The sequence below is a fragment of the Erinaceus europaeus genome, chromosome 19 (genome assembly GCF_950295315.1).
Source record: "Erinaceus europaeus chromosome 19, mEriEur2.1, whole genome shotgun sequence".
Taxonomy (NCBI): Eukaryota; Metazoa; Chordata; class Mammalia; order Eulipotyphla; family Erinaceidae; genus Erinaceus; species Erinaceus europaeus.
Window position 1 is genome coordinate 23,585,162 of NC_080180.1, and position 10,150 is coordinate 23,595,311.

Here is a 10,150-nt window from a genome sequence, read left to right on the forward strand (position 1 = left end):
TACCTGCTCTATGGAGCCATGGGTACTGGCAAAGGAAAGCCTTCTTCCTTGCCTAGCAGAGGTGGAGCACCCATCCCCTTACCCAAGGAAGGGTCCAGCAAGGGGCAGCTTCACCCCCACACCTGGGCAAGCCCTGGGCATGTGGGGAAGGTTCTTGCCACATTGAGTACTGTTAGGGCCACTCATAAGGAGAAAGGTCCAGGTAAAAGCTTCCCAGATACTGGAGACTTAACACCCACAACCACCCTCCAATCACACACCCAAGGCCAACTGCCGGAAGGATGCTCCAGAAAGGGGGCAACTCCAAGCCAGAGAGGACTCTGCTCTGCTGGAAGTAGGATGGTCTTATATACTCAAACCCCAGTAGGGAGTCAATGACCAGTCTGGCCTCTGAGGGCCCAGGCTGCCAGACCTGGAGGGAATCAGTAGAAGTTTCTTAGTCCACTGTTTTTTGTTTGTTTGTTTGAGATTTGTTTGTGGGCTTTAATGAAAAGAAAGCAAGAGAAGCAGAGCATCACTCTCTGTGATGTGGGCTTCCAAATCCTGCTCTATATCACTGAGTCACATTCCCACCCACTTGATTTATTCTTTATGTGGTTTTTATTTATTTATTTTTTAAGATAGAGACAGAAAAGGAGAAATGGAGAGGGGGAGGGAGAGAGAGGAGACACAATAGTACTGGACCTTCTTTCAATGTGGTGGTGCCCAAGTTCAAACCTGGGTCACATGCCTGGCAAAGCAGCACACTATCCAGGTGAGCTATTCTGCTGGCCTGTCATTTATGTATTTATTTTAATAAACTTGTGTCCATTGACTGCTGCTTTACAGTGCTACATAAGATTTGAGAGCACAGTTTCACACTTCAGTACTTCAATATGCTATATGTGCACACCTTACTGCACCCATATTTCTGTTTGTGTTATGTTGTTTTTTGTTATATGAAGCTGCAAAATTTGGTTGTAAACAGATATGCATCCAGAGTATTTAATACAGTTCATCTCCCACTGGGACAGCTCCCAGTTACAGGTGTATACGGGTACGTGTACGTGTATGTCTGCCAGAGCTCAATGACTGCACAACAGCTTCACTGTTCCTGGTGCCTCCTTCCTCCCCCCATTTTTTCTTTAATAGAGAATGAGAGACAGAGAAATAGACTGGGAGAATAAGAAGAGAGGAAAGAGAGACACTGCAGCACTGGCCCACTGCTCATGAAGCTTCTTCCCTGCAGGTGGGGACCTGGGCAGCGTTTGAACCTGGGCCCTTGTACCTGGTAATCACCCTGCCCTTTGCCACTTTTTACTCAGTTTCTAAATCTCTTAGAAATGACACTGGCCAATGCCTTTGAGGAGGGACTGTCTGGGGCTCCCACATTCTCACATGCTGGTCCAAACCCTGTTCATGCCAGTTGTACTCTTTAGTAACTATATACTTTTATTTTAACATAGATAGATGGATTGAATGTGAGCAAACATGTTACTTCTATTAAAGTAAATGCTTTAAAGAGTTCATAAGTGGTGCAGACAAAATAGCTCACTTGGATAGTAGACTGCTTTGCCATGTGCACAGGTTAGGTTCAAACCCAGCCCTCACCACATTGAAGGAAGCTTAGGTGCTGTGGTCTTGTTCTGTCTATCTCCCCTCCCTCTTCCTCTCCCTACCCTCTCTCTCTATCTCTCTGCCTTTCTCCTGTCTTTAAAAAAGAAAATTTTGACTGTAAACCCCATTGATTTGATCTGGGGTTTACAGTCAACAATATACACCTTTCCCTTATTTGGGAGCAACTCTCTTCCCTGATCCAGCTTCTGGTCCTTTTTCCAGCCATGACATCATCTCCCCAGACAATAACTTGGACCCACCTGCATATCAGATGTTGGGGTCAGGGAAAAAAAAAACAAAAACAACTAGTATAGTCATGGGCCCTTTGGAATATAACTAAAATAGGCCTACTAACTATCTACAAAACAGAGGCCCCTCCCCAACTCATTATCTGAACTATTCCAGCCTTTAGGTTCATGATTAGTCAACAATTTGTTTGGCTTTATATGTTAACTCTCTTTTCAGCCACCGGGTTCCAGATGCTAACACGATGCCAACTGGACTTCCCTGGGCAGATGACCCAACCAATATATGCTGGAGCCCCGCTTCCCCAGAGCCCTGCCCCACTAGGGAAAGAGAGAGACAGGCTGGGAGTATGGATCAACCTGTCAACGCCCATGTTCAGTGGGGAAGCAATTACAGAAGCTAGACCTTCCACCTTCTGTACCCCATAATGACCCTGGGTCCATACACCCAGAGGGATAAAGAACAGGAAAGCTATCAGGGGAGGGGATGGAATACGGGGTTCTGGTGGTGGGAATTGTGTGGAGTTGTACCCCTCTTACCCTATGGTTTTTGTCAGTGTTACCATTTATAAATAAAAATTAAAAAATAAAAAGAAACAAAGAAAGAAAAATTTATAAATACAATTTACTTTTTAAAAATATTTATTTTATTTATTCCCTTTTGTTGCCCTTGTTGTTTATTTTTATTGTTGTAGTTATTATTGTTGTTGTCGTTGTTGGATAGGACAGAGAGAAATGGAGAGAGGAGGGGAAGACAGAGAGGAGGAGAGAAGGATAGACACCTGCAGATCTGCTTCACCGCCTGTGAAGCGACTCCCCTGCAGGTGGGGAGCCGGGGTTCGAACTGGGATCCCTATGCCGATCCTTGTGCTTTGTGCCACCTGCGCTTAACCTGCTGCGCTACAGCCTGACTCCCACAATTTACTTTTAAAGAGAAAAAGTATCTTTCTGCCTAGATTTTGTGGTTGAGGTATGTTTGCAGAGACCCTGGCTGAGGGGCTGGCAGATTCAATCCCAGGAACTACATATGAACATATGCCAGAGTGACACTTTGGTTTGCTCTTGCTCTCTCTCTCTTTCATAGGATAAACACATCTTTAAAGAGAGAGCAGAATCAACATCCCAAAAATGAGCCCCCACATATACAACCACATATTATGACAAAAGGGCCAAAGCCTTTCAATGAAGGAAAGCAAGTCTCTTCAACTAATAATGCTGGGAAATTTGGACAGCCACGTGTAGAAAAGTGAAACTAGACCCCACCTGACACCATACACCAAAGTCAAATCAAAATGAATCAAAGATCTGGATTTTAGACCAGAAATTTTAATATTTATAGAAGAAAACATCGGTAAAACTTTGCAGGAGCTTCAAGTCAAAGATATATTTGGTTAATCAACCCCCTTGGCATGGGAAATGAGAACAAGAGTAAATAAATGGGATTACATGCAACTAAAGAGCTACACATCGAAAGCAAACTACACAAGAACAACCATGAAACCCAATAAATGTGAGAAGATATTTGCACATAGGCAACTGATATCAAACATCTATACAAAATTGATACAGATCTACAAAAGAAGTAAAAACAACTCAATAAAAAAGTGGGTCGAAGAGCTAAATAGACAGTTTGAGGAAGAAGAGATACACATGGCCTACAGACACATGAAGAAATGGTCCACTTTACTTGTCATTAGAGAAATGCAAATTAAAAAAAAACACTTAGATACCACCTCACACCTGAGAGAAGGACTTCCATCCAAAAATCAGAAATGGCAAGTATGGGAGAGATTGTGGAGAAAAAGGAACTTTGCTTCACTGCTGGTGAGTATTCAAACTGGTGTAGCTTCTTTGGAAGACTGTGTGGAGAGTTATTAAACAAATAAAAATAGAATTACCTTATGACCCAGTGATACCACTCTTAGGCATTTATCCGAAGGGACATATGCACCTATGTCATTATTCACAATAGCCAAAGAGTGTAAGCAGCCTAGATGCCCATCAACAGATGACTAACTAAAGAAATTATGAAGACTTGTGAGAACTATAGTGGTTATCACTGGGAGGGAGGGTGGGGACACAGAACTTTGGTGGTGCATGTGATTGGAACTATTCACTATAATCTTACAATCTTGTAACCTACTATTAATCACAAATGAGGGAAAAAGAAAAAAGGAGACAGAGAGAGAGAAAGAGGGGCCAGGTGGTAGTACACCCAGTTGAGCACACACAGTATCATGCACAAGGACCTGGGTTTGAGTCCCCAGACCCCACCTACAGGGGGGAATGCTTCACTAGTGATGGTACAGGTCTATAGGTGTCTCTCTCTCTCCTCCACTTCTCTCCCTTTAAAAAATATATTTTGCTATTTGCACTTTTATTTCTTAAAAATTTTTATTATCTTTATTTATGGGATAGAGACAGCCAGAAATCAAGAGGTAAGGGGGAGATAGAGAGGGAGAGAGAAAGAGAGACACTTGCAGCTCTCCTTCACTACTCACAAAGCTTTCTTCCTACAGGTGGGGACTGGGGACTCAAACTTGGGTCCTCATGCATTGTAACATGTGCGTTCAAATGGGTGCACCACCACTCAGCTCCCCCTCCCACCATTTATCTCTGCTTCCTCTCTCCATTTCTCTCTGTCCTATCAAATAAAATAGGAAGAAAAAAAAAAGGCAGCCAGGAGTGATGGATTTGTAGTGCTGGCACCTAGCCCCAGAGCCTCAGTGATAAATTTGGTGGCAATAAAAATGAGAGGGAGAGAGAGAGAGAGAGAGAAGAGGAGGAGGAGGAGGTGGAGGAGGAGGAGGAGGAGCAGGAGGAGGAGGAGATTGGATGGAGGAGGTTTGGGGAGTGAACTGATGAAAACCCCAAGGATTCTAAGTTTACAAATGCTCCAGACTGTCAGGAAAAAATAGAAATCTCCACTAGTACTTCCTAGGTGTGACTCATGGAAGAGAGGGGGGAAGGGGAGACATCAGATCAATACCTACAGAAAGGTCATGGCCTGACATCTAAACATTGGCAAGTGCCCATTTATAATTTTCAAGATCTAATATTTATTGTCTAAGGGGCCAGTGACTTAGCTCTTTGATGGAGAACCTGGCTTCCTGGGTTTGATCCCCAACTACCAAAGCAAACTCATAACCAAGAGGTCTGTTCAAGGTGAGAAATGTTGGGGCTGAGTACACCCCGCCTCCTTGACTGAGGAGTTGGCTTATGCTCACAGCCCTTCCCAGAGTGAGGGCTGGGAACACTCCAAAGGCTAATTAGCAAATCGATGAGTCCACGGCTAATTGACAATGCTAATCATCTCTTTGAACTAAAGACCTGACTGTATTAGAATCATTAGAGCCTGTCAGTGAAAGATAAGGACTTTGGTTTTCCACCAGGAAGCAGATTTTTTCACTCTGCAGACCTGGACTTAATCAATACCACCAATATCCTGACCCCTGCCCTCCCTTCAGTTAAGGAATGCAGGTGCCTCTAATAGACTTCCCATTCCCTCCATCCTAACTGCCCTCCCCAGCAAGACTAGCTGCAGGCTGGCCCTGCCTTCTCTGTGCCTCCCTTAGCAGCCAGTGCAGTGTCACTGCCAGAAACCTTCTTTTTCTTTTTTTAATATTTTATTTATTCCCTTTGTTGCACTTGTTTTATTGTTGTAGTTATTACTGTTGTTGTCATTGTTGGATAGGCCAGAGAGAAATGGAAAGAGGAGGGGAAGACGGGGGGGAGAGACAGACACCTGCAGACCTGCTTCACTGCTTGCGAAGTGATGCCCCTGCAGATGGGGAGCCGGGGACTCGAACTGGAATCCTTATGCTGGTCCTTGCGCTTTGTGCCACGTGTTCTTAACCTGCTGAGCTACCACCCAACTCCCTAGAAACCTTCTTGCTGACTTGAAATTCATGGCCTCAGCCCTCCAGTTGATACTCAATAGCACCAGGTGATTCCACTTTTTATTATTATTAGTGATCTAATATTTATTTACAAGACAACAGAGGTATGACTCCACACCATTCCCACCACACCAGAGTTCTGTGTTCCCATTCCCTCCAGTGGAAAAGGTAATATTTCTCTCAAGGTCACATATGTGGGTTGACTATTATTTCTATAACTATATTTATATGTACGTGTCCTCTTTTTTATGGCCCTGTGTTCTCTTCCTTTCTAAGTTACACCTACACCTATTGCTACTTAAAAATGTCCATTCTTTTTTCCTCTTCTCTCTCTGGGACTTGGGGTCTTGATGGAATTGGAGTTCAGAGTCCTCTGGTCATCTTCCCCTAACATTTCTCCCCCTCTGGGAGTATGCACCACTATTTTGGGGGAGGGGTGCAGAAGGTGAGAGTTCTGGCTTCCGTAATTGCTTCTCTGTTGGACATGGGCATTGGCAGATCAATTTATAGCCCCAGCCTCTTTCTATCTTTCCCTAGTAGGGTAGAGCTCTGGAGAGGTGAAGTTCTGGGACACAGAGGTGAGGCTGTCTGCCCATGGAATCATAGTAGCTTCTGCAACTTGGTGGCTGACAGACAGTAACATAAATCAAGACAAAATGTTTAATAAACAGGAACCAAAAAGTAGGGATAGAACAGATGAGACTAGGGATGTTAGGGTGGAAAGAAGCTATTGCTATCTATTATTATCTATTAGGGTGGAAAGAAGTTTATTTTAGGTATGGTCCTAAGGGCCCATGACTTAAGTAATTTTTGTTTGAGTTTGCTAGCTAACATGGAGGTGAACTAAAAATACTGTCTGGGAAGATGGTGTCAGAATTGAGAATAGAACTAGCAAGCTGGATTAGGGCAGAGAATAGCTCCAAAGCTTGAAAAGCATATGAATACAATTAACTGTTTACCACATCAGTCTGACCCAAGGCCCATGTATATTCATATTTAGCACAGGAGCTTGTGTAACCTCCTAGTCCCTGTCAGTCTGAGCTTGCAGTCCATGGTCACAGCTGGGAATATTTTAGGCTTCACTCATTTCAAGACCAGTCTTCCTCGAGTAGCAGAACAGGATGAGCCACGCTCCCTTTGGAGAGTGGGGCTGTCCCTTCCATTGCTACTTTATAGTGAGGGCAAGGTTCTGTAGAGACTCAGAAAATAGTTTATAATGATGTTCCTGATGGAAGTGACCATTGATGGTGGAGAGAGGTCTAGGCCCATCATATCTATGTTGGAACCCAAGGATAAACTTACTAGGGTCCCAGATGATGGGGTAGCCTGGTACTGATCAAAAAAGGCCATCATTAAGCAAGCCAGTCTCTTGCCCTTATCCAGCTTTTGTAATCCTTTTTTGATCTGATGACCTTAGACTTTCTCCCTGTTGTTAAAGTATTGAATATCATTTGTTGCATCCAAACTGGTATGAGGTTTGTGGGATCTGACCTCAAGTTAGGGGGGAAATACACCTAGGATTTTAGTGGGGTCTAAGGTAACCTTAAGATAACTGCATTTACTTGTTTGGTGATTCTGATAAAGATTGTCACAGGGACAGTAATTGTTCTTCAGTTATTTTTTCCCCAATATATTTTTTGGTCAATTGTATACTGTTCTAAATAATGCTGCTGCTGTCAGAATAGGTTAGGAGATACATCTTACTTGCCTTCTTTTGTGTAGTTATTTGAATAGATAGACTGAGAGATATGTAGTAGCGGGTATAAGAGGAGGGCATCTAGGCCTAAGAAGTAAATATTGAATTAGACTATTTGTGGTGTCTTCTTTAGGTCTTTCTACTTACTTTCTGAGATTACTAGGTCTAAATCTAACCACAGCAGCCTATTGAACACTTTTACTTTGAGGTATATAGTTGCCCCTAACTTATGGATACATGTATATGCATAGCCAGTCCCCTAGGTCCTAGCCTATATCAAGGGCCTGTAACTTTGTTATTGAGTGCATCATTTGAAATAAAACTAGGTAGTCCCAAGTGTTGGGGAAAGTCTCACCAGATTATTGTAGTTGGAAATTTGACATCTCAGGCTTGGTGTCTCTGGATACAATCTGAAGCGAAAAGGCAGTGGCAACATTAACATGGCGCCGTGGCACTGGCTGCGTTACTTTAGTTGAGCTCAGCAGAGGCAGTATAACAGGGTAAGGGGTCAAGAGAAGAGGTGTCAAGAAATATAAGCAAAGTCCCAAAGTTTCCAGGACTGAGAGAATAAGGATTTTAAGAAGAATGGGGAAGGTTCCTTGCAGTATTAGAGTTTAAGAAGTCAATAGATTGTTGTTATTATAACTAATTTACTTGACAGCCTGGTTTACTTTGAAAATCCCATAATTAAGATTTACCACACTATACTACCTCACCATGCTTCATGTCATTTAATGTTATATACTAATAAATGTATCTTAGGTACATACAGGACCAGATGATTCTGATCCATCTAGTCCAAGATTGTAGGTAACTCAGTATCTGAAGGAAAAAAAGTTATTTTTAGAAATGCTTTAACAATTTAACCTCAGAGTTCAATAAGTTTACAAATGTGAAACATTAAGTGCTTAAGCGAAAGGAATATATACTCAGAACTAAAATCTAGGTAGTTAGTGGACTTGAGACATAGCCAATCTATTTTCCCCTGACATGTTGAATAAATAGTGATTTTATAAGATTATAAATTAATAGGATTGTAGTTAAATACTGCTCCCACTACCAAAGATGTGGATCTGAGACTCCATTGTCCCCCACCTCCAGAATCTTTTACGTTGGAGTAATGATACAAACCCAGTCCAAGTTCTGCTTTGTGTTTTCCCTTCTGTTCTTATTTCTCAACTTCTGTCTATGAGTGGGATCATCTCATATTCATTATTTTCTTTCTGGTTTATCTCACTTAACAGGATTGATTCAAACTCCATTCAAGATGAAGTAAAGAAGGTAAGTTCATCATTCTTAATAGCTGATTAGTATTCCACTCATTTGTTGTTTGTTTGTGTTTAAGTGAAAACTTCCCACCTGCAGGCAATACTTACTGGCTACCTTTTCTCTTCTTCTCAAGTCTCTCCCACCTGCCCCCTCACATCTTCTTTACTGGGAGGCTATAACCTATGCATTCATTTCCTCAGACCCAGGGCCTTGCACATGCATGATTTTACTGCTCTGGGTTGCTTTGTTTGTTTACTAGTTTTCATTCAAATGGAAAGAGACACACACCCCAACACTAGTCCCCCCACTCCCCAGGGTCATAGCATATCTTCTGTGGTATCTGGGGCTGAAACTGAGCCATGCACACACCCTGCCCAGTGAACTACCTCTCTGCCCTCCCCACTTCTTCTCATGCCTCTGGTTATGCCCAGAAAGGCTTTATAAGGTAGGGACTGTGTCTGTTTGGTCATCAGCACCTAGCACAATGCCTGGTGCACACTGACCCTTAAACTTGGTGATAAGTGGATGAGTTGCTATCCTTTCCAGTGTTTAGATAATGGAGGAGAGGGTGGAAGATACCAGAACCCTGGTTTTGCCACCTGAGATAATGAACAGAAATGAAATCATGGCTGCCAGCAGCATCATTCATGGTGCTGACTTAAGCTCATCTCTCTAGGCTGTCTTGGTGTTATTCCCTTCTGTCCTTGGTGTTTCCACATGCTTATTCCAGGCTAAATGGCAAATCTTCAGCACAGAGCATCACACTGCCTCATTCAAAGGGACCTCAACAAAAGGCTGGTGGATCACTGAGTGCCCCCAAGCATCACTCCAGATTCCTCCCCTCCATGCACATCTCATATCCAACCTGACAGACAGCCCTTTTGATTTTTACCTCTATGAAAGGAATGGCAAATCTTTGATGGCAAGTGGCCATGTGCTAGATTTGTGAGCCATGAGGTTTCCGTGGTAACTACTCAACTCTGCATACATACAAATGCTCATGGCTGTGTTACAATAAAGCTTTATTTAAAAACTTGGACCACTTTGCAGAACCCTACTCTATAGTAGGTCCCAAAACTGTTGTAAGCAAAAGAACATAATTCTGGTGGTCAGAGGATGGGTCCCGAACTGCCCCCGAACTGCCCCTCTGGCTACAGACAGACTATGACCCACATAGTCAACGACTGCCACCTCTCCAGATTCAAAGGAGGTCTCGAAACTTTACATCAGGCTCAACCTGACGCTGTTGACTGGCTACTGAAGAAGGGCAAACGCTAGAAGAAGAAGAAGGGGATGGGTTCAACTGGTAGTGTCAGACCTGAATTTCCTGGTTCAATGATCTCCATTGCTGCTTACACCCAGTGGTGCTCTTACTTCTTTCTCTCTCTCTCTTTTTTTAAAAAAAGAATTTATCTATTTATTCATGAGAAAGATAGGAGGAGAGA